This window comes from Euprymna scolopes, chromosome 8 (genome assembly GCF_053919585.1).
Source record: "Euprymna scolopes isolate OS-2025 chromosome 8, ASM5391958v1, whole genome shotgun sequence".
In the NCBI taxonomy this organism is placed as follows: domain Eukaryota; kingdom Metazoa; phylum Mollusca; class Cephalopoda; order Sepiida; family Sepiolidae; genus Euprymna; species Euprymna scolopes.
In genome coordinates, this window is record NC_136489.1 from 49,862,947 (window position 1) to 49,889,584 (window position 26,638).

Below are 26,638 nucleotides of genomic sequence, written 5' to 3' on the forward strand. Positions count from 1 at the left end.
AATCTTTCTATCGATCCGGTAGATATCTCACTGCTGATGCTATTCTCTATCTATATAAGAGCCAGGTACGTCCAAGGATGGAATACTGTTGCCACATCTAGGCAGGAGCTGCTAGAAAGGACTTGGCCTGCCTTGATAGAGTTCAAAATAGACTTCGAAGCCTCGTAGGAGATGTCCTTTTCTCTTCCTTGCAACCTCTATCTCACAGAAGAGATGTTGCGAGTTTGTCTCTGATGTATCGTTATTTTCATCGAAAGTGTTCGACTGAGCTTCAATCTATGGTCCCCCCTCGCCAAACTTTCACAAGAAACACTCGTCTAGCTGTAAACACTATCAATAATTACCCCCACTCTTTATCTGTGCCTAAACCTAAACGTAGATTCCATGAACAAAGCTTTTTTTCTTAGAACTGCACGCCTGTGGAATTGTCTTCCGTTTTCCTGCTTTCCGGCTGACTACAATATGGTTGTCTTCAAGTCTAACGTAAATAAGTTCTTGATGAGCCGTTCCATATAAGTTATCAAATTTTCCAAATTTTCATTACTAATGATTACTATATTGTCCAATTTCTAATGTACACTCTTTAACCCTTATCCTTGAGTAGCCTCTTGGTCTTGATAATGTGGTGATGCCTATGTAAAAAAAAGAAAGATCTTTTATATTTAAAGGAAAGAAAATGTGAAAACATCTCTTTCTGTTGTGAAGCGAATTGGTCGACGATTCAAAGTCGAACGTTTGGTAAAAGGGAAATCTTGATCTGGTTGTCCTAGAGCATATACTTTGAAAAATGACCACAGACTTAGATTAATTGTTTTGGAGGATTGAAAGAAAACTTATGTTGACCATAGCAAAGAATTCAAAACAGGGGCTGGAAATTCTCTTTCTAGATATACAATATCTAGACGAATGTAAGAAGTGGGGGGTTCTTCTAAAAGGTGGGCAAAGAAGCCATTTTTATCTAAGAAGAACATCAATGATAGAAAGAGAGTTTTCTCGTGTTATGGCAAGAAAGATACAGACTGATTTAGATATGGTTTCTGGTTAGATGAATCAAGTTTTTGTCTTGTAAGTGAGGCTCCCAATGCTTCGAACAGTGCAACCGGAGAAAGACTTTCGGCAAGTTGCATAAAAACGATAGTTTAATATGGGAATGGAGGGACAATGATATAAGAACTTTTACTGCAGCAGGAGTTGGGGAACTTATTAGATGTGAGAAGTCAATCAATGCAAAGGAATACGTTCGAATATTAGAAACAGAACTATCCCAACGTATTCAGAAGCTGGGGATATCCCAGAATATTATTTTTCAACATGATAATGCTCCTGCACACACTGTTAAAGTCACAAGAAAATGGTTTTCTGATAATTCAATTAACATGATATTTTGGCCAGATCAAAGCCCCGATTTAAATCCAATCGAGAATATTTGGTCCATAATATCTCGAGGATTGGCTGGCAGAACTTTATCGAATAATGACAAACTGTGGGAAGCTGTGCAAAGCGAATTGAATAGCATCTCCCCTTCGCAGTATTCCACTTTGGTTGAGAACATATCTAAAAGGATTGATCTTTTAAAGAAATCAAAAGGAAATGCGATTCCATACTAAGCATTTATTAAAGTAAATGTCTTGTTCTGTTTTATTAGTCTCAACTAACCTTCCTTGCTAAATTGTTCATTGTCCAATATAGCTTTTAGTGCAATAAAATGTATAAAATTTGTTTGGCCCATTTTTTTGGCTCACGAGTATCAGAGACGCCCCATGGGGAAATATTTTTTCTCTTCCTGCTGAACAGTGTGCAACCGAGACAACTGAATGGTTCAAAACTGCAATCGAAGCGCATGTTCCCATGCGGAAATTCTATAGCAAGCCCCACTCTCCCCAATGGTTTACTTCGACTTGCGCAACTGCTATTGCTCAAAGGCAGCATGCATTCCGCAGGTTTAATCGACATAAGTCCAGTTCAAACAGACAGAAGTACATAGAAGCTAGAAGTAACGTTAAGAAAGAAATAGCGACAGCTAAGAGGGAATTTACGGAAACCACTAAAAAACGCATCGAAGCACAAAAACTAGGAACTCGTGACTTCTGGAAAATCTACAACAGTGTAGTAAATAATGGGCAATCAACAATTCCCCCACTAACCAACAATCACGAGGTTCTTTGCTCAGCAACCGAGAAGGCTAACATGCTTGCCAGTCGGTTTGCCTCAAACTCCACACTGGACCCTCTAAACCACCCCCTACCTCAATTTCCTATGCGGACAGACGCCACGCTAGACGATCTGAAAATCACCCCTGCTCAGGTGCATGCTATCATAAAAAACCTTGACACTTCCAAAGCATGTGGACCCGACCTCATCCCAGCTGTGCTATTAAAAAAGTGCTCAGCCGAAGTAGCTCCAGTTATCTCCAAACTCTACAACAAATGCCTTAATGAATATTGCTTTCCGAGATGTTGGAAAACTGCTTCTGTAGAACCAGTATTCAAGAATTCTGGCGAAAGAACTGACCCATTAAATTATCGCCCTATTAGCCTCCTCCCACTTTTTGCCAAAATATTTGAGACCTTAATTAACCATGCTCTAGTCCATCATCTTACAGATGCTAAACTTCTGACCGACCATCAATATGGATTTAGACAAGCCCGTTCCACGGCAGACATCCTCACTGTAATCTCTGAACGCATATACCATTCACTGGACAAACCGGGAGAGGGCAGAGCGGTAGCTCTAGATATATCTAAGGCTTTTGACAGGGTATGGCATGAGGGTCTCCTCAGGAAGATTAGATCTTACGGTATCACTGGTAGAATACTTAACGTAATTAAATCCTTCTTAGATAAGAGAAAAATCCAGGTTGTCCTTGACGGTCGTTAATCTAAACAATATGATATAAATGCGGGAGAGCCTCAAGGGTCTATCCTTGGACCTCTGCTGTTCCTGATATTCATAAATGACCTCCCCGACAAGATTGCCTCTGAGATGGGGATATATGCTGATGACACCACACTCTATAGCAGGCACGACAGGAAAACAAACGAACATATATCTAAAGTAATGACAGAAACACTAGAGGATGACCTCCAATCAGTAGTGGAATGGGGACAAAAATGGATGGTAACGTTCAATGCCACCAAGACAAAACTGGTTTCATTCAATAATTACAAGAAACCTTCTCTACCACCTATAGCAATGGCCAACGACTCTTTATCTGAGAGTACGTCTCTCAAGCTCCTTGGCCTACCGTTCACTGGAAACATGAGTTGGAACAGTTACATCGAGGGCATTGCCAGGGCCGCTGCAAGGAAGGTGGGCTCTCTCTACCGTGCTAGAAAACTTTTAACACCCGAAAGTATCCTGTACCTCTATAAGGCCACTATTCGCCCATGTATGGAGTATTGCTGTCATATTTGGGCCGGTGCATCGGCTACTAGTCTCTCGCTCCTTGACAGGGTTCAAAAGAGAGTCGCAAATCTGATAGGCCCTAAACTGGCATCAAAACTTCAGCCTCTGTCCCATCGTCGAAACGTTGCATCCTTCTGCCTGTTCTACAAGTATTATAATGGTGAATGCTGTGAAGAACTGCAAGCACTTGTGCCCCCACGACGTGAACACCCTCAACAGACCCGACAAGCTGCAAAATCCCACCCCCACACTGTAGAGATCCCTAGATGTAAAAGATCTTTCTACTCCAGTAGTTTCTTCCCCAGAACTGCTAGACTTTGGAATTCCATTCCAGGTCACTGCTTCCCCAACTGTACTGACATGCATAAGTTCAAGTGCAACGTGAACCAACATCTCGCTGCCCTAATCCCTACATAGTACCCCAGTAGATGTTTCCCCTGATAGTAGCCCCCTACACCAAAGTTGCAATTTGCCTTGTTTGGGGTGAAAATGTAATAAAATATATATATATATATATATATATATATATATATTGTATTTTGTGTACAGAAATTTGTTAGATGAGACAAGTCATTGGTAGCGTCGGTTTCAAGGCCAATAAGTAGGACTGTTTTAGATATCCATATCAAGCTCTCTTCAGCAAATACTCATCTATTTTATTCTTATTTAAATCAACAATCGGAATAAGATGTTTTAATGTGAGGAGTGAATCTTTGAAAAATTGTATACATAGAAGAAAAGCACTCCTAATAGACTGGGTCAATAAAAATGACAAAACTGAGATTTTGATTATATATATATATATATATATATGCATATAAAAAACTTTAGTAAACTTGTAAATACTAAAATTGTTTTTAGTCGGTAAATTAGATTTTAATCGTAATTGTATTATAGATTTTAAATGAATGTATCATAAATTTTTCGAAATCATACTTTATAAATGTAATTTACAATATGTTTCGATTTTAAAACTATAGAAAAAATATAATAGTGTTGATATACTAGAAATATCCCTTAGGCTAGATAGATAAATACTCAATTCCCAAACCGGAAAGAGTTGAAATTTTTAAACGTATTTCGAAATTTTTAAACGTAATTCGATATAGTTAAATGACATTTTATGTGTTTAATCGATATTTATATAAATTTAAGTTTGAATACTTTTATATAAAAAATAGATTTTAATATTAAATTGATTTCAAATTAAAATCATTTCGTATATAAAAAAAAATTATATAAAAAATTTCAATAGAAATTAGATTTTAAATTTAAATAATTCAAATGTTTAAGTTAATGAAATCATCATCATTCGATAAATAAATGGGTTGGATTAAACAAAACGAAAGTTAAACGTGAACTCGTGAGGTATATATATTTTCGACTTCCGGTTATAAAATAGATGAGTATTGGCTGAAGAGAGCTTGATATGGGTATCTAAAACGGTCCTAATTATCGGGCTTGAAACCGGCGGCACCAATGACTTGTCTGATCTAACAAATTTCTATACACGAAATACAAAATATAAATACGCTCTTATTTTTCAAATTTTCCTTTTAATCGAGCACTCTGTTGGATTTCTTTTTCCAAAAAAAACTAATCACACATATATATATATATATATATATATACACACACACACACACACACACATATATATATATATATATATACATATATGTATATATATATCCTTATAGGTATACGTGGTAAAAATAGTATAAACAGTGCTCAATACGTAAGCAGAGCTTAATATATATTTTTTATTTTGCAACCTCAAAATTATAATTGTTTTCACAGACATAGGAATTCCCTGTCTGTTTATTCAGATGGTAAAGTTATACACACACACACACACACACACACACACACACACACACACACACACATATATATATATATATATATATAAATTACTACTCGTATTAGTTTCCAATTCTAGTATTTGCTTATTTTTTATGTTATACATAAACTGGAAACACATCTAAGACGGATCTACATGCTAATCTTGAGCCCGTGGTAAGCTAGCTGTATATAACATTGTTGGAAAATTTATTTGGAATAGCCAAGCCAATGGAGTTGACGTTCAGTAAGCAAAACGAACATACTTGGGATATTCGTCTGAGTAAGATATACAATGTTACAAATTGAAAATTTGGACATTTTATATAAAAATAAGTGATTCATGCATGGTTCCCTGTAAATTCATTATATACTAGGCATAAAAATTGACTATGTTCAGCATTTAACTCCACCCCTACTTAGCCTCAAAAGTTCCCAGGGGATGTTAAATCTTGGGTAAAATGAACAAACGGTGTAGTTTTAGACCTTAACATAAGTAAATTTGTGTTCTGCACTATGCAAAAAAAAAAAAAAAATGAAATAAGTCCATCATCCCCCCAATTAGCCACCAATATCCCCAAGGTCTTAACATATGGAAATTTCAGTTCAGCGCCATGTAAAACCGCTAAATAGACATACACAGAAAACTTTTGACAAAACACAGATGAATGCTTTATTTAGCCCTAAAAGAGCCCTTGAGTAAAACTCAAGAGTTATCGCGAAATATAAACAAGCAAAACTATATAGAAATCAGTTAGTAAAAACTTTTCAGAAAGTTTTATAAAAATACAAGGCATTAATTTTTTTAATAAGCACACTAGTGTCAATTTTAGCCATTTTAACCCGAAAGGCACCCCAATGAGGCAACCGGACTTTTCCCGGAAAATCCGTTCTGTCGCTTTTTTTTACTAATACCATGTTTAACGTTAGTTCAAAATTTCCAAACATTTCAAGGCGTAGTTATTGAGAAAAGGTTGGACAGACGACCGGACTTATAGACAAGGGTGAATTTACAGGTCAACTTTTCTTTTGTTGGGCGACCAAAAAATAAATGATTTTATCATTTAATAAAGATTTCCTTAATTTGTGGTTTTCAGAGATTTTCAATTTAACTTTACGAAATGTTTTCTATGATGTGAAACACCACTAATTTAAACTTATCGCTTAACCGACAGCATACACATCGAGGTTGACTACTACTACTATCGCCAGTGAAATCAAGCGTCTTTTCTCTTTCCCCACGAAATATGAAGAAAGAAAAAATATTTTAGCACAGACAGTCTTCTATCATGGATAAATGTATGTTTCGCTACCGAAAATTTGGACATTTTATATTTTAAAATGATTTTATCTTTTTATAAAGATTTTCTGAACATTTCTTTGTTTTTCTAATATAACTTTCCGAAGTGTTTTCTATGATGCGAAACACTAATGATTTAGATATATTTTAAATGTCATATGTATAAAAATACTAAAGGTAGAAATATTCCTATTTTTCTAATTACTAAATTACGTAAAGAGTGATTCCTTTTCTTTCCTGGCTTCGTCCTTGTCCATTATTATTTGTATTTTTAATTTTTTTCATGAGTTACGGTCGCATTTTCGTAATGCCTGGAGTCCTAGATTACGTACCAATTTAGTAAACGTTAATGAGAATAATGTTAAAATAGATAATTATTCAATTTATTTACTAAGATAATCCTTAAAATTTTTCTTTTAACATGATTAGAATAAGGACTCTTTACAGCGAATGTTTATTAAAACATTTCCTCTCTTTGAACTTCATTCTGTCAAATTCTTCGAATAATAATTTCAATTTTCTCGATTAGTATACTAGCGTCATTATAGCACTAAATCCTCCGTAGGATCCCATCACTGTCATATTTTATTGTAGTTGCCATAACAGCTTGATTGATTATTTATTTTTGCACGATTGTTATGTATTTTTTCACACTTTCGCACCGATTTTCCCCGGCTAAAACTAAAAAATATAGGTTCGCGTGAGTTCGAATACCATATATATTAAGTTTCATGTCTGTAGACAAAAGACTCTAAGCGAAGTTAAGTAGGCAATTTTTTACATACACACACACATACACACACACACATGCATACACATATATATATTTATATGGAAATAGTTTGTGTTCACTATACCCCTTTTACGCAAAAATTACGCAAGTATAAATAATATAGAATAACTGCATGAATATATTTACACGTAATAATTAACTAAACATGATTATCGCATAAAAAACGCAAAAACTTATACGAAATTAATTAAAATGAATGTTTCAAAAGATATGCAAATTATCGTTATTTCATTTTTTCTCTAAAACAGTAACCCAATTAATATTAAATTTTAAGTGTAGTTCTTGGAAATACTAAAGACACTATCGTCGTCTAAAATGACCTCCATTAAGGACAGAGATCACTCCACAGTAGATCAATGTATTGACTACTTATTTTATCACGAGTGTTATTTCAGATTTACGTATTGATTATTTTAGCACGGTGTCATATGCGCTTAATTTGTTTACATATAATTTTAGCATCAATTCTATAACAGTCTACTAAATAATCTGTTTATTTTAACACAATTATTTTAACATCTCGTAACTATTTTATGCCCGTGTCAGCTTAATTTATTGACTGTCATATTTTAGAGGATTTTCTTTAATTGTTTATTTTAACGTAATTGCCAAAATATCTGGCGTGATTGGTTCTTTACATTCACACGATTACGAATACAGATCTTGTTATTCCTTATTTTTATCTACTTTGTTTTATTGCTCTAATCCTAATTGATTTAATTTAATTTTACTAGTTAATTGACGATAAACATTAAAAGAATAATCTTGTTGCAGAATAAATCTCATTATTCCAATAATAGTTGGCGCCCGTAAGAGAAGAGAAAGCCTAGAAAAACCTGCAGTCGACGACCCAAGGATGAATCAAATCGATATTCCAACAACAATACGAAGGCAACGATACTGTTATTAAATGCAAGTTTTGCCATCGATTTTCTCCTATGTATAACTGAGAGAAACGTGTTTGTATTAATGAGGAATAAATACTTTGCTTTTTTATTACGGCATATCAATTCTTTTTGGGATTATTTAATGCGAAATAAAGTAATTTAAGAAAACGTATTTATGTTTAAAGTTCTTAATAACTTTTAAATGTTTATTCTTAGTGTTTTGTTTGGTTGTTCTATTTTGGGGCATATCAACCATTTTTTTGGGTTATATGTTTTTAACTAATTATTCATTAAATTATTTTATGGTATCATTTCTATTTCAACACACAATAGACCATCCTAATAAGGATGGCATATTTTAATGTAATATACGCAAAGGGGCAAGGGCAGAAGCGACCCTGTTAACAATAATGTAAACCAACTTTATTTTTATTTTTCGACATAAATTTTACTTTTTTCTATATTATCTATATATTATACTATATTTTCTGAGTTGAAGACGTATTAAATTTTCTGATATTTAATGTTTTTTTTACTTCCTCTGTGTTTCCTTCGTGCGACTAAAAAGAAGTTAAAACGTCAACAAGGATAATATGATATGTAAACTTCAGTTGAAAGTGATGTTTTACCAGAGATCAAATGTTCAATCTTCAGTGCAAGAGATACGAAAAATACAACCGTGAATTACGTAAGACTTCTACCCCGTCATGGCTGACAGAACGACACCATGTTACTTCTGCAGATTAAATAAAGGGTTCTCTCTGAAATTCCGTGCAGATTTCCGAATTCGACAGAAAGATTCCCGAGTTCTACATACTGAAGAAGCAAACCCAATCTAGACAAATTCTTGTTGAGCCGTCCTCTTAAATAATAAAACTCTACCCAATTCAAACTACGACTAATCAGTATAGTGTTGTCTCACCAAGCTCTTGAAACTCATCAAACCTTTTCCTCGATTGACCTCGGGCCTTTATAAACATTTACCCATTTGTGTAAAGTAAATGTCGGATCCTATATCGACCGAAACGTTGTGAGAATAGATGAGAAAGTATGCCTGATATTCCAAATAATATGTTGAAATTTGCCATGTTTTTAAAAGAATTGATGACGTAGGAACCTGTCACTGTTAATGCTGGTATAATGTGCATCGCTATATTGCGCTTCGTGCCTGAAAAGAAATTGATGAGACAACCGATAGCATGGAATATACATACGAAATAGCTACTATAAGAGGATCTAGATAAAATCATTCAAAGTAGGAATGAGAACCCGTGACGTAATCTCTGACGTAGTTTTACGCAATGATATAATACATACACTAACTCTATTACAATGTGTTGTCAGAAAATAGTATTGGTTGAATAATAAAAAAGGAAATCTCATGAACTGTGCAATATTGCAAGCATGCGTATATTATGTATACTTTTACAAAAGTGAGTCATTACATATCAAGACACAAAGGCAGTCCGAGGATAAAGGTTATTGAGTGTTAGATAGTGAGACAACACTATGCTGATATAACTAGCACTAGCGTAGAATCTGATTATTTAAAGGGACGGTTTAACAAAAACTTGTTTACGTTAGACTTGAAAACGGCCATGTTATGGTCGTTTGGGAAAAAGTCTCAGAGCATTGTGTTTTATAGACGGGTACTTTTCAGAAGAAAACTTTTTTCATGAAAGTTTCATTCAGTTATGAACACAGAGAGGATAGAAAATTTCTAACAGTTATTTACAATTTTAGGATCAGTAGGGCATAACAGAAATTTTTCATCTATCACCAACTTTAATATCCTATGTAAATTATATACTTTTTATTAATGAACTGGCTAGAATATCCGTCCACGTGAAGTTTCATCAAGACCAGGAATATTGAAGCCGTTAGGAAATCGAAGAGAACAGACGCCCAAAATACTTCAATAGTAGCAGTAAACTACTTACAAGGTGATACGTGTAAGAAGATAAATATTGCAGCACTGGAGTTCTACAACAGGTTACGCGTAAGCGAATTTAAATATTTATATAAGTACTGTTAAGTTCTACATGTGTTTCTATGAAAAGTTTGCATTATCTTTAATGGCTGCGGACGATCTTCTTTAATAAAATGTTTGATGCGATAAATGAAAAGTATTCACACAGAGACTGTTTGGCTGCTAATCACCATAGCAACCCAGGCCAACATTTCAGTTCGAGATCAAAACCTGAGCGCTTTTTACAATTAGTGATTATATATATATATATATATATATATATATATATATATATATATATATATATATATATATATATATATATATATATATATATTGTGTACTTAGGCAGCAAGTTTTAATTCAGACAAGTATTGTCAAATAGCACGGAGTGTTCTTGCTTAATAAGCTTTCTTTGTAGTTTTTCAATTCTATAACGTATTGTAAATCACACTTTTAAAAACATTGCACATTTATTTTAGCCCCGTCCTTAAACGTAAGAAAGAAAGGGGGAAATCCTATATATTTACACCCGACACGCTTCACTAGTTCAAGAAATTTAAATATAATTTTAAATGAAGCATATAAATGCATCCAGATTTTAAACAAACAATAATCAAAAAGTGCCTGAAGACAACTGTTGATAAACTCCGCCGAAAGTACTTGCAAAGAAGAATGACAAACAATGGCCCAAGGCGACTATGAAACTTTCTTACACAGATTCAACCGAGTAACAAGAAAGACAATTAGAAAAATTGAAAAACTACAAAGAAAGCTTATTAAGCAAGAACAGTCCGTGCTTTTTTACAATACTTGTTTGAATGAATATATATATATATATATATATATATACATATATATATATATATATATAATCTGTGAAATATTCACAACATCCGCTCGTGCTAACAATCTAAAATTGTCCTTTGTACTCGCCCGAAGTCGGTGGTAAAGAGTTCTTAATTTCCTTCATTACCGTGGCTATTGCTTGGTGTGCCTGTGGCAGAGGCTCCAAAAATGGAGCAAAAGGTGGCTTCAAATCTCATTGTTACCCTACACTGGCAATTGCATAAGCATAAAACACTAGTATTTGTAGGTAAAAATAAATTATTATTATATTATTAATATTGTATATATATATATATATATATATATATATATATATACATACATAAAAATTGCAATTAAATTTACCAAAATGATCCAAGATGGTAAAACTAAAGTATATTATAAATATTAAAGAATTAATATTTATAAAGTAATCTCAACCAGATGTAAAAGCTCAATAAAACCAAATAGGAGATAGAGCTTATAATTATCGAACCAAACAAAAAAAACTTCAAATTTTCTAGATGTTACACTTAATCTTAACACTGAAACTCATAGCCCCTATCATAAACCCAACCTTACGCTTTTATACGTCCATAAATCTTCTAACCACCCCAACTCAATTATAAAATCCATACTGCCATCCGTTTCTAGAATACTTTCTGCTGATAAAAAACTTTTAATAAAAATGCTATTTCTTCAATAATGCCTTTAGGAACTCAGGACACAAGGAAAAGATTAATGACAACCATTATGCTCCTCCTGCAGGCCGCCTAAAATCTGTAATCATACACAATATGACCCGTAAGAAACCAGTTCAAATAACAAGATCTGCCGCTACCAAAAACAATGAACCAGTCTACATATATAATCCAAACCAAAATACTAATCGTAATACCTCTAACCCACCCAGTCGCATCAGGAGAAAGAAAAATAGTTGGTTTAATCCTCCATTAAGCCTAAATGTCAAAACTAATATACCTAAGGAATTCTTCAACATTGTACAAAACTCTTTCAAATACCCACACAGATATAGTTCTATTTTCAATAAAAAACTCAATCAGGTTTTCTTATTCAACAATACCTAATTTAGCACAAATAATCTTCACTTCTAATAACAAAAAAATTAAATCAGCTGAAAAAATCCCTTTCCCAATTAAACCCAAAACTAACTGTAAGTGTAATAACAAACATCTTTGCCCACTCAATAATGATTGCATCCATAAAGATGTTATATATTCATGCACAATTACTGAGCTCCCACGCAATCCTCCCATAACAGACACTAATATTTCGTCTTCAAGTTCTTCTTCTTCCCATACTGCATCTGATAAAGTTACTAATCCAATATACCACTCGAACAGCCCTATCCATCTATGATCATACAGTTAGCAATAATAATAATAATAATAATAATAATAATAATAATAATAATAATAATAATAATAATAATAATAATGAGAATAATAATATTTCTCCTAACAGCCATCATAACACTAGCAACATTCATAATCCCCCCAAAATAGTCCTCATAAAATCATTGCCCCACTCTTTGTTGAACACTATAAACAAAATTCAAACCATTTAACTAATACAAATCAGCAAATAAATATTAATATCAGACCTAGAGCTTTTAATAAAGTACATACATATATCGGCGCTACTTCAGCATTAATTAAGAAAAGAATATCAAACCACATTTCCTCTTTTAACAACCATAATTCTAATAATAACCAATGAACTTCTCTAACCACTTTAATTATAAACCTTAATTCTAATAATACCCCCTTCTCAATCAAATGGACTATCATAAAAAAGTGAAGTCTTATACTCCAGGCTCTAAGTCATGTCGCCTCTGCACAACCGAAGCTATAACTATAATTGCTTCCCCTCAAAGTAACAATATGATAAATTCTAAAAACGAAGTGATCTCTTTATGTAACATAAGTCCAAATTTAATTATGGTAATTTTGAAATTACATAGTTATCACTTTAACCCTTTAGATAGATATATAATTTTTTAACATTATCGTTTTTTCTACATTTTTTAATACTTTATAACTTAATAATCCTACATTTTAATTCTTTTGTTCTTCTTTGCTTGGTCGGTTTTTTTTATCTGCAATTTCCGTTTTATTCTTTAAATATTCCTATCTATCTAACATATCAATCTCCCCACACATTCATATCCTGTATGTATATTTACTTATACTTTACTATATGCATTTACTTATATACTTACTTGCTTTATCCGGAATTTTCAGATACCGGCCATCCTCTCCCCTTAAAAATATTTTTTTATTTTATGTTTTATTTTTTTTTATTTTTTATATTTCTTATTTTTTTATTTATTTATTATTTATTTATTCCATTTGGTATCTTTTAATAACTCTTGCTGACATTTACTTAAGTAATAACCTGTACATTTCAGTTTACCTATTTTTTCCCCCTATATTTCTCGCGTTTTTAACATCGTTTTGTTTGGGGCATTTTGACATTTGCTTTTCTAATTTATATTTAATTCTATCACCGTTTAATCTTTTTTCTCTCTCTCTTCTTCTTTACTGATTTTCTTTAGTTACATTTTGCTCTCCCCAGCCGTGTACAAGGCATATCTTATTTTTCTTTCATTAATGTTATTGGAATTTTTTTTCCATTTTCCTTGTAAATATTTGTGAATTATTCCACGGATTTCGGCCTCTTGGATTATTTTGGACCATCTTCCAATTACGGGATTTCCTTAGATTTTAATTGTGCGAGTGGAAAATTAAATTAACTTTCTTGGGCTTACATTTTTTGGATTTTACCGTCATTGGATGCTTTTCCTTTCACCTGGCTGTCCATTCACATGAAATCACCTTTTTCTTCACCATGTTCCCTCTGCTTCATTTTTTGTTATCAAGTAAGATCTTTGACTTACTTGCAGTTTCATCAAATACTTTTGTATGCAAAATACGATCCCGCATTTTGCTAATTCCTAGCCTCTGATGAGAAGGAAAGTATTTCTTCGAAACTCCGCAGATTAAGGACTATCCACTTATTAAGTGTTTCCTTTTCTGATTAAATAGGTTTTTAACTCTTTTTCAAAGTGTTTTTAACATGTTTTATTAACTATTTGCTCTTATATATATGTATATATATGTGTATATATATTATAATTTTTCCTGTTTGTTTTTACAGGATTTGATTTATATGTACCAGCGTTAAAGTGTTTCATAAATTTACTTTCATACCGACAACGGAAGTTCACACACTTTTATTCTATCGTGATATATATATATATATATATATATATATATATATATATATATATATATACTATTTAGTCAAATGAAATCCACATTCAAAAAGTAACCTCATTTGCATATTATATTTAAGGAAATATCTTTTAATAAATAGCTCAATGTTATTAATTCTTTGTCGTAATAGAATGGTTTTGATTTTTCTATTTAGTGATATGATTTAACATTAATTTATTTCATTAACTTTAAATTTAATTCATATTTAATTTAATTTCGAGTATTCTTATCCGATACTAGTTGCCTTTAAAAACTGAATTAAATTTATTTATTTAAGTTTTATGGGTTATTTCCTCTTTTAACTATTAGAATTACTTCCCGTTTTTTTTCATAGAGGGAAATGGATGTGCGTTATGCTTCTATAAATCCAATATATTGTCCACTTTCAGGAAAATCGTAAAAAATTAAGATATTCGGTGTATCCTTAATAGTATGTGACTAAAACGTCGGCCCGCCAATATGTTTCCGCTTGTAAACGCCGCGTACTGCATATATATATATATATATATATATATATATATATATATATATATATATATATATATTATGATTACAACGTCTTGTCAGACGAATGCCACTCCCTCAGGCACTGAAAGTCCATGAGCTGAAAATGACTTTAGTCCTGCAGGCAAACTTCACACGCTCAAACAGACATGACACTGAAGACGGTCATTACTATACATACATATATATACATGCACACATACATACATATATACACATATATGCACATACACACATGCGTATAACACACATATATTCATACATACATACTCAATACATAATACACATACATATACATACATAAACATACACAACACGGTCAATGGCATACATACATATGTATATAAATGCAAATATACATATATACACATACATACATATATATCTGTAAACATACACACATATATACATATACATACACAATACATAATACGCATACATCCATATACATACACACGCAGACATACACACGTACATACATATAAATACACACACATATACACATACATACACGCATATACGTACATACACACATATGTGCACATATGCTTATATATATACATACACTTACCTACATATACAGTCACATACATGATATGCACTCATACACAAACATGCACATACATACATACATATATATTCATACATATACATACATACACAGATGCAAATATTCACATACACACATGCATATATGCACATACACACATTCATATATACACATACATACAAACAATATGTATACGTATATACATACACAAATCCATTTATACATACATATACACAGATACATACCTATACACATAGATATGCACACATATACATACACGTGTACATGAACATACATACACCTATGCATACATATAAACATATAATGATGGCAGATCAATTATCACATGCTTCCAGCATTTCAGGCCTACATGTGTCACAGTTTTCCATGGTTGAGGGAGTATCTATACACAGATGATTTTGCAGTGTTTTAGCATGGTACGACAGCTAAATCTCTCTCGGTTCAAAATGCTAACATCCACCAACAAGCAAGAGCAAGATAGCCAGCAACAAGTCGAACTGCAGACCAGCGTAATGCGGGTACTGGTCTCCCGCTTTGTTTTTTTTAATCTAAGATTTGCTTCTCCTAGAGGGGTTGCCTTCACCACGGTTTACGGGAGCCCTCTCCACCCCACCTACACATGACAATAAACACATGCGTACATACAGATGTACGCCAACATACGCATACGTGTGCACACACATACAACCATAATCACGTAGAGGCACACAAATACCCACATACATATGCCTATACATGCGTACACACACATACACATGTAAAATATACACGGAGGAACATTCCAATCATACATAGTAAGTGATCAGCGGCTGGACCGTTTTTGTCCCTTTTCTTTCCTGATCTTTTTCCTCCTTTTTTTAAAATAAAAAGTTTGTTTTAGACTAGCACATATGCAGTACATGATAATGATTATGATCATGTTGATAAATTCACACATAATTTTCCAAATTACTCAATGTACGAATCGACGAAAAACAACAATCCAATTGATATGATTATATATATATATATATATATATATATATATATATATATATATATATATATATACATGCATACATACATGTGTATATATATGCAACCATAATCACGTAGAGGCACACAAATACCCACATACATACATATGCCTATACATGCGTACACACACATACACATGTAAAATACACATGAAGGAACATTCCAAAAGTCATACATAGTAAGTGATCAGCGGCTGGACTATCTTGAAAATTTGTAAAGATCAATTAAAAGTAAATAATTAAACATACTGTGGATGCTCCCCGTATTATTTTTGCTCCTGCTTATTTGAGTGATCATTTGGGGTCATATAAGTCAGACGATTCCTATTTAAAAACTCACACTTGAAAACGAACAATTCTCAAGTTACGTTTTCTTAATAAACCTGCATACGATAATGGCCTGGAAAACAAAACAAAAATGTAGAACGGATAACGATGTTATGTAACTCTATCTCTACTTTTATTACTACTGTTGTTTATAATAACAAGAATAATAATAATAACAACAACAATAATAATAATAACAATAATAATAATAACAATAATAATAATAACAATAATAATAATAATAACAATAATAATAATAATAATAACAACAATAATAATAACAATAATAATAATAACAAGAATAATAATAACAACAACAACAATAATAATAATAACAATAATAATGCACTACACCCGAAGGATGATACTGACCGATTATATGTGAAAAAGAAAAGACGGAGGAAGAGGACTGATTTTTATAGAAGACTATGTAAATAATACGAAAAAAATTAGCAAAATACATAATGCAAAACACGAAAAGAATAATTACTACAGCAAGAACATTCAACAAGCAATATTCAAATCCACATTTGGCATCAATTGAAATGAACGGCTCTCGTCTTCAGGAGGCCTCAAGTTTTGACAAGCTTCTGGGCTTGACTATTACTCCTGATCTTAAATGGAACACGTACATCAAATCTGTTGCCAAGGCCGCTGGAAAAATGGTGGAATCTTTCTATCGATCCGGTAAATATCTCACTGCTGATGCTATTCTCTATCTATATAAGAGTCAGGTACGTCCAAGTATGGAATACTGTTGCCACATCTGGGCAGGAGCTGCTAGAAAGGACTTGTCCTGCCTTGAAAGAGTTCAAAATAGACTTCGTAGCCTCGTAGGTGATGTCCTTTTCTCTTCCCTGCAACCTTTATCTCACAGAAGAGATGTTGCGAGTTTGTCTCTGCTTTATCGTTATTTTCATGGAAAGTGTTCGACTGAGCTTCAATCTATGGTGTGATTAGTAAGTATGCCGATAATAAGGCCGCTGGATAAATGGTCGGATCCTTCTATAGATCCAGTAGATCTCTCACTGCTGATGCTATTCTCTATCTATATAAGAGCCAGATACGTCCAAGGATGGAGTACTGTTGCTACATATGGGCAGGAGCTGCTAGAAAGGACTTGGCCTGCCTTGATAGGGTTCAAAATAGACTTCGTGGCCTGGTGGGAGATGTCCTTTTCTCTTCGCTGCAACCTCTATCTCACAGAAGAGATGTTGCGAGTTTGTCTCTGCTTTATCGTTATTTTCATGGAAAGTGTTCGACTGAGCTTCAATCTATGGTCCCCCTCGCCAAACTTTCACAAGAAACACTCGTCTAGCTGTAAACACTATCAATAATTACCCCCACTCTTTATCTGTGCCTAAACCTAATCGTAGATTCCATGAACAAAGCTTCTTTCTTAGAACTGCACGCCTGTGGAATTGTCTTCCGTTTTCTTGCTTTCCGGCTGACTACAATATGGTTGTGTTCAAGTCTAAAGTAAATAAGTTCTTGATGAGCCGTTCCATATAAGTTATTAAATTTACCAAATTTTCATCACTAATGATTACTATATTGTCCAATTTCTACTGTACACTCTTTAACCCTTATCCTTGAGTGGCCTCTTTGCCTTGATAATGTGGTGATGCCTATCTAAAAAAAAAAAAGAAACACGGAAGAAACAAGCAAGATAGAAAAAGAGACAAAGAATCAGACGAGGAAAAAATGGGAAGAGAAAAAGCTACATAGACGATTAATAAGGATTACAAAAGAAGAGATTGGCGAAAATACTTGGAACTGGCTACAAAAAGAAAATCTTAACAGGGAAACTGAATCACTAATAACAGCTACGCAAGATAATGCAATTAGAACCAACTACATCAAAGTAAGGATCGATAAGACACAAGAAAACAGCAAATGCAGACTCCGCAGACAAAGAGACGAAAAAACAAACTACATAATAAGTGAATGCAGCAAATTAGCCCAAAAAGAATATAAAAACAGACACCATCAGTGGAGAAGGCGGCGCATTGGAAATTATGCAAACAAAATAATTTTTAACACACAGACAAATGGTGCAAACACAAACTGGCAGCAGTAATGGAAAATGAAAGTCACAAGATCCTATTGGACATGGATATACAAACGGATAAACCATCAAAGCGAGAAGGCCGGATGTCATAATAGTTAACAAGAAGGGAAAGTCCTGCCTGATTGTAGATTTTGCCGTGCCAGCAGACCACAGTGAAAATCAAGGAGAATGAGAAGCAGAGCAAATACACAGAACTGGCCAGGGATCTCAAAGGGACCTGGATATTGAAGAAAGTAAAAATAACAACACTAATAGTAGGAGCGCTCCGAACGATACCAAAAATCTTTGAAAAAAGAATGGGAGAGATTGGAATCAGAGGATTGGCCGAGAAAATACAACGAATTTAAATAATGAAAACTGCAGAAATATTAAGGAAAATCCTTGAATGTGGAGACTAATAACACACATTAACTGCATACAAACTGAATACAAAAACAAATGCAAAACACAAAGTAACATCACATGAAAACTTGAAAACTGAAACTGTATAAATGGAAAAAACTGCGTCCGCCTTTTTTGTGAGTGTTACTATAAACAGGCACGACACCAAATAAAGTCAAGGGGGAGGGGAAGACCGAGGAATGAAAGCACTAGCCGGACCTCCGCTGGAGATGTGCAAAAAAGACTGGGATTTTGGGAAGGCTTATTACCACCAAACTTTCAGTGAAGACCAATGGTCGCTGCCAACGAGAAATCAATGCTAAACGGCTATTGTGATAACGCAAAATATTTTGTAAAGGTTATCGAAAGAGGTAGAGAGTACTTAAAATCTGGGGGGGACTCGTTTCCACTCAGACTCCAGGGAACACCACAAGCTGTTCCCAAAGAACAATCTTTGATGATGGCTCGTGTGAATACTTCTAATGAATTAATAATAATAAACAGTGATGGGACGATTCTACAATTTTTCCCGATTCCGATACAATTACTGATTCTATTCTAAATTTCCGATTCCAATACGATTTCCGATTCCGATTGCGAATCTTTTAAAATTTATAAATATTTAATTAGAGATGTGTAGTTTTTCGTAGATTTTAAAATTATTACATGAGCTCCGCTAATTTCAGCGTATATTTTTTCTGAAATGTTTTCCTTGTAATTGATTGAAAATTGTAGGACAACAAAATATTTATTTTGAGTTAAAACAAAGCCAGATTGTATCACTTCGTCGTTAGTGTACAACATGCTACATGAAAGTTTTCATAAGGAGTTGAAAATAGTCGATGATTGGAAGGCAAAATAAGAAAACGATATAAGAAAAAAATTTTAACAATGCCCCCCTCCCATTTTTACGAACGATTTTCGTAATAATAATGTTACTATTTAGAAAAATATTTTTAACATTGGGAGGGCATATTTTTGTTAACTATTCAGTGCTTTCTCTATGAATGAAGTGATCATTTTATTTTAATGATAAAAAATTGGTAGGTTATTAAATTGTTTTGCTGTAAAAAACACAGGCACAAAATCGAAATAATAATGAAATTAATAACAATGTTGTGGTGGCAACCACTTATTTGCATATGCGAATAACATAACACTATAAATGGCAAGCCTAGGTTGGCCTTGGTGTGTCTTACTCAAATGCCACCGGAAGTGACGCCGAAGAGCGTACATGTCCTCCCACCAAGACTCTCTGACTCGACACCGTCATTTGTACATACTGTAAATATACCTTTTCTTTAATACGCTTATTATTGCGTTATCTTGTTGTTTGCGTCTTCATTGTATTTCCTTACTAATTATTGTTCAACCTTGCAACCACAACAGTTGGCGACGAGATATGAAGCGTCAAATATAACAGTTTGACGAAGAACTATTAAAAAAAAAAATACAACGCAAAGGTTGACCATTTTTTTTAAGGAATGCAAAGTGTTGACGAGCAAACGGATTTTACGCTAAAGAGAAGTTTCAACTCAAGTGAAAAAAAAACTCTAACGTGGCAAAAGCGACAATTTACGCCGTTTTCTGGGAATCCGACTTGCAAACGAATGTAAAAGTGAATTTTTGTTTGTCGCTACACGACAAATCTTACTAAAGGACCATCTTGCAAACGAAAAGCGAACTTTGTTCTGTCGCAAAAAAACGACAGGTCAAACCCGTATTACGAAAAGCAAGGAAGTAACCTACGAAAAAAGTTCACCAGTGGATTCTAATTGCTGTTCTCCGTAAACAAAACAACAACTAAAGGACTTTTTAATTAATGTTTTGGTTGACGTCGGTACTAAAAGGAAATACCACAGCTAAAACTAAAATTCAAGGAAAGGATTTTTTTTCTTGAAGTTGTCACTGAATAACGGATAATACAGTAAAACGTCACGGAAGAAAGTTATCTCAATTTAAGAGGTATTTTAATTACTAAAATACTAGAGAAAAAAACTCAAAGAACTAAATGTACTGCATACATTTATTCAATTGTGACTCGATTAAAAAAAAACCAAACTTTTATTTTGTGGAAAGAGTTACTTATTAGTAAGTGCCTAAAAACGGAAAGTCCATTCCATTTCGTGATTCCAGATAAACCTGTTTTATTTTTTTTTTGCAGCGTGACTCGCAAAAAGAATATATTATTGCAAGCAGCGATATTATTATTGAAAACAGGAGCTTACAGCAATTTGCTTTTTTGTTGTAACCCAAATCGGTGTATATGGTACATGGTACAATATTTTTTTAACTACACACTAAAAAAAAAAAACAAAAAAAAAACATGGAAGACTTATCAAAAATGTTCATGCAATTTTTACAAGCACAGGCTGAGCGGGATGAACGCAGACAAGCTACACAAAACGAGCTTTTGCAAACACAAATACAGGCACAGGCTGACCGCGAGGAAAAGAGAGAGGACAGATTATTGAAATGGCAGCAGGAACAAGAAGAAAAGCAGAAAATGGCGCAATTAAAGCAGAAAAAACTGCAATTGGAACAGGAAGAAAGGCATAAGAAACTACAATTGGAATATGAAGAAAGACAAGAGGAACGTTTTGCTAAAACACTGGAACTACGAAAGAGTAATCGAGAAAATGTCGATAGTGTTAATTTCTCCCATACAACTATTTTTAATAGCATGGACACATTTCATTATGTGCCTGAGGAAGAGAAGAATTTTGAAGCATACTACACAAGATACGAGGATGTTTTTCAACTGGACTGTAAAAATTGGCCAAATAGTCAGAAAGTGAGCCTCTTACTCAGAAAATTGGGTACATCAGAACACAGCAAATTCGTAGATTACATATTACCTAAAAAAACTGCGGAATTAGAGTTCATGGAAGCTGTAAAATTACTAAAAGAGTTATTTAATCCAAATATATATCTTTTTCATAAAAGATGGCTGTGCATGAATCTAAGAAAGATGGACAACCAAGATTATTTGACATACGCATCAGTTGTCAATAAAAACTGCGATAATTTTAAGCTTGCAGGACTAACGGTAGAAGATTTTAAATGTCTAATCTTCGCTCAAGGGTTAGTTTCCACGAAAAATGCAGAAATACGCAGACGAGTGTTGTCTAAGCTGGAATCTGAGCAAGATTTAACCCTCCAGAAACTAGCTTAGGACTGTGAAAGGGCCATTACACTAAAAAAGGATTAAAAAAATATAGAAGAATCCGGAGTGGCATATGTAAGAAAAGTTAGAAAACCATACGCACCAACCAAGAACTTTACAAAGAAAAGCAATGGAACGAGATATTCCAAAGATAATAACCATAAATATAGTACAGAATATAACAAGCCTCTTCCTAGATATAACTGTAAGAGATGTGCAGAAAAGCATTGGGAATCAGATTGTCCTTATAAGAAGAAAAAATGCTACATTTGTAAGAAGGTGGGACACAAAAGCGATTGCTGCAGATATAAAAATTACACCAGAAAGAGAGTACAGCAAACAAAATCAAATACAAAATTAGTCAAAGATCGGCGAAAATACGTAAAAGTGGAAATATTTAAAACATCAATAAAGTTACAACTCGACTCCGGCTCCGATGTTTCTATAATAAACCGGAATACGTGGAAAAGGTTGGGAAAACCGGCCATGATGAAAACTAGTAAAGCAGCCCGGACGGTAACTGGTGGTGGTATAAAATTTGAAGGAGAAGTTGTCCTCCCGATAACATTGAAAGGAATTTCGAAGAAATTAAAAATATTCGTACTAAAAATTAGTGAAAATCTGTTTGGAATAGATTTAATTGAGAAATTCGGACTATGGGATAAGCCAATCAATACATTCTGTAAAAAATTAGAATGTTCTCCTCCAACAACAGTAAATGTAAAAGACGATTTAAAAGAATTATTTCCTGAGGCATTCACGACTAACTTAGGTCGCTGCAATAAATTCAAGGCCTCGTTTGAACTTAAAGAAAAGGCCAGCCCAATTTTTAGAAAAAAGCGAAATGTTCCGTTCGCTGGGTTGGAAAAGATTGATAAAGAATTAAATAGATAGGAACAGACGGGAATTCTATCAAAAATAGAACACAGCGAGTGGGCAGCCCCCACCGTATACGTAAAGAAAAAGAATGACGAAGTTAGAGTGTGCGCAGACTTTTCGACCGGGGTCAACTCCCTATTAAAAGATCACCATTACCCCCTACACAGCCCAGAGGAAATATTCACGAAGTTGAATGGGGGTAATATTTTCTCCAAGATAGACTTGAGCGACGCGTATTTGCAAATACCGGTCGAGGAGAATTGTTAAAAAATACTATGCATCAATACGCATAAGGGATTATACAAATACAACCGATTGCTTTTTGGCATCAAAGTAGCGCCTGCCATCTTTCAGCAAGCGATGGACACCATGCTAAGTGGTATTGAATACGCATGTGCATACCTGGACGACATTGTTGTCAGGAGCAAATCCCTAGAAGAACATAAGGAACATTTGAAACAAGTATTTACTCGAATACAAGAATTCGGCTTTAAAGTAAAAGAAAGTAAATGTGACTTTTGTATGAGCGAGATTAAGTATCTTGGACACATAATAAACAAACATGGACGACGTCGAGACCCAGACAGATCTGCGGCAATAAAAAAAAATATGCCAGCACCCGATAATGTAACAACCTTGCAGAGTTTCTTGGGACTCGCAAATTATTACCAATATTTTATTGAAGGAATGCATAACTTGCGAGCCCCCTTAAATAATCTGCTTAAAAAGGATACACCGTGGAACTGGACGCAAGAATGTCAAACCGCTTTTGACAAAATAAAGAGCGCACTAACATCCGAATTTTTCTTAACGCACTTTGACACAAACTTAAAAATAGTCGTCGCTAGTGACGCTAGCTCCTACGGCTTAGGAGCATGCATTCAACATATTATGTCGGATGGGTCTAGAAAACCAATAGCGCACGCTTCGAGAACGCTGATACCAGCCGAAAGGGCATATTCACAAATCGAAAAAGAAGCGTTGAGCATAATCTTTGCCGTTACTAAATTTCTCCGATATTTATATGGTAGACAATTCATACTTGAAACCGACCATAAACCGTTAGTCACGATCTATGGATCAAAAAAAGGATTGCCGGTATACACCGCAAATAGATTGCTGCGCTGGGGTACAATACTACTTAATTACGATTTCCAGCTACAACATCTAGCATCAAAAAAGATTTGCCATGCGGATGAACTGTCAAGATTTATACCACAGAAACACAATCTGGAAGAATCAGTCATTGCAGCAATTCGGACAAATGTTGAAGTAAAAAATATGGTAGCAAACATCATTAAGGAACTACCCGTAACTTTGTCGGACATTAAAAGGGAAGCCGAGAAAGACGAATATATAAAGGACATAAAAGAGAAAATTATAACGGACACAAAGGTGCAGGAAGTTTTCTCCATATGTGACGATGTGTTACTGTACAGCGAGAGAGTGGTAATACCCAAAACATTGCAGAATAGGATGTTAAGAGATTTTCACACAGGACATCCGGGGATAAATCGAATGAAGTCGTTACTGAGAAGCTACGTGTACTGGCGACACATGGACACTGACATAGCGACAACAATTGATAAATGTAAAGGATGCCACTTAGCGGCAAAAACTCCACCTATAGTACACAAACCTTGGCCGAAAACCGACCAACCATGGTGGAGAATCCACATGGACTTCGCTGATCCAGTAGGTGAAAACTATTATTTAATTGTAGTGGATAGTTTCACAAAATGGCCGGAGGTAATGCGTTGCAGGAATCCAACAACGAACAACTCAATAGGGTTCCTACACGAGTTGTTTGCAATATTCGGTGTACCAGACACACTGGTCACTGATAATGGAACGCAGTTCACATCCGCAGAGTTTAAGAAATTTATCGACACGTTCCGAGTGAAGCACATCACGACTCCGCCGTATCATCCAAGGTCGAACGGCCTCGCGGAAAGGTTCGTGGACACGCTAAAACGAGCGTTAAAGAAATCCATTGGAACACCAACAGAAAAAGCTTTGCAACAATTCTTGCAAGTATATAGGATTACACCACATCCTAGTACACCATCAAACATATCACCAGCTGATCTAATGTTTGCCAGAAAGGTAAAATCAGCGTTTGACAAACTATTGCCAAGGCAGGCAATTATCCGAAACACTACACACACGAGAAGAAAGAAATATAACTCGGGATATCGAGTATATTTTAAGTGCTACAGAAATAACACATCTTACTGGGAATGTGGAGTAGTGGATAAACGCATTGGTGATTGTACATACATGATTAAAGGTCCACAGAATATGCATAAAAGGCACCTAAATCAGATAAAAAAAACGTCATATCGAAGATGATGATGATACAACAGTCGAAGAGGAGGACACCATAGATATCATATACGAATCTTTTAATTTGGAACCGCCTCAAAATGCACCTGAACCCCGAAGATCAGGTAGGAAAAGAAAAGTGAATGAACCATTAATGGTAAACCCAAAAAGAAAAAGATATTGAAATCTGTGTGACTTCAAATCTTGGGAGGGGGGTATTGTGGTGGCAACCACTTATTTGCATATGCGAATAACATAACACTATAAATTGCAAGCCTAGGTTGGCCTTGGTGTGCCTTACTCAAATGCCACCGGAAGTGACGCCGAAGAGCGTACATGTCCTCCCACCAAGACTCTCTGACTCGACACCGCCATTTGTACATATTGTAAATATACCTTTTCTTTAATACACTTATTATTGCGTTATCTTGTTGTTTGCGTCTTCATTGTATTTCCTTACTAATTATTGTTCAACCTTGCAACCACAACAATAATAATATGATGATGATGATGATGATGATGATGATGATGATGATGATAAGATGATGATGATGATGATGATACTACTACTACTACTACTACTACTACTACTACTACTACTACTACTACTACTAATAATAATAATAATAATAATAAGAAGAAGAAGAAGAAGAAGAAGAATTGTGGAAATGCTGAGAGCGAAGGCTAAAAATCTTTCAAATTGGAAAGCGCGATTGGACCTGACGGAGTCCAAGGATACTGGTTTAAAAACCTCCCAGTTCTCAACCCGCTTCTTGCAACAATGCTAAACGACTGTTTCATGATGGGTAAGTTCTCTGGTTGGCTGACAAAGGGAGACACAGTTCTGATTATGAAGGATAAGACAAAAGAGGGTTAAATTCCTATCCTGCCTTGACAGAGTACAAAATAGACTTCGTGGCTTAGTGGGGGATGCTCTTTTCTCTACCCTGCAACCTCTCTCCCACAGAAGAGACGTTGCGAGCCTATCCTTGTTTTATCGTTATTTCCATGGCAGGTGCTCGTCTGAACTCCAATCTCTGGTCCCCCCTTGCCAATCTTTCACGAAAAACACCCG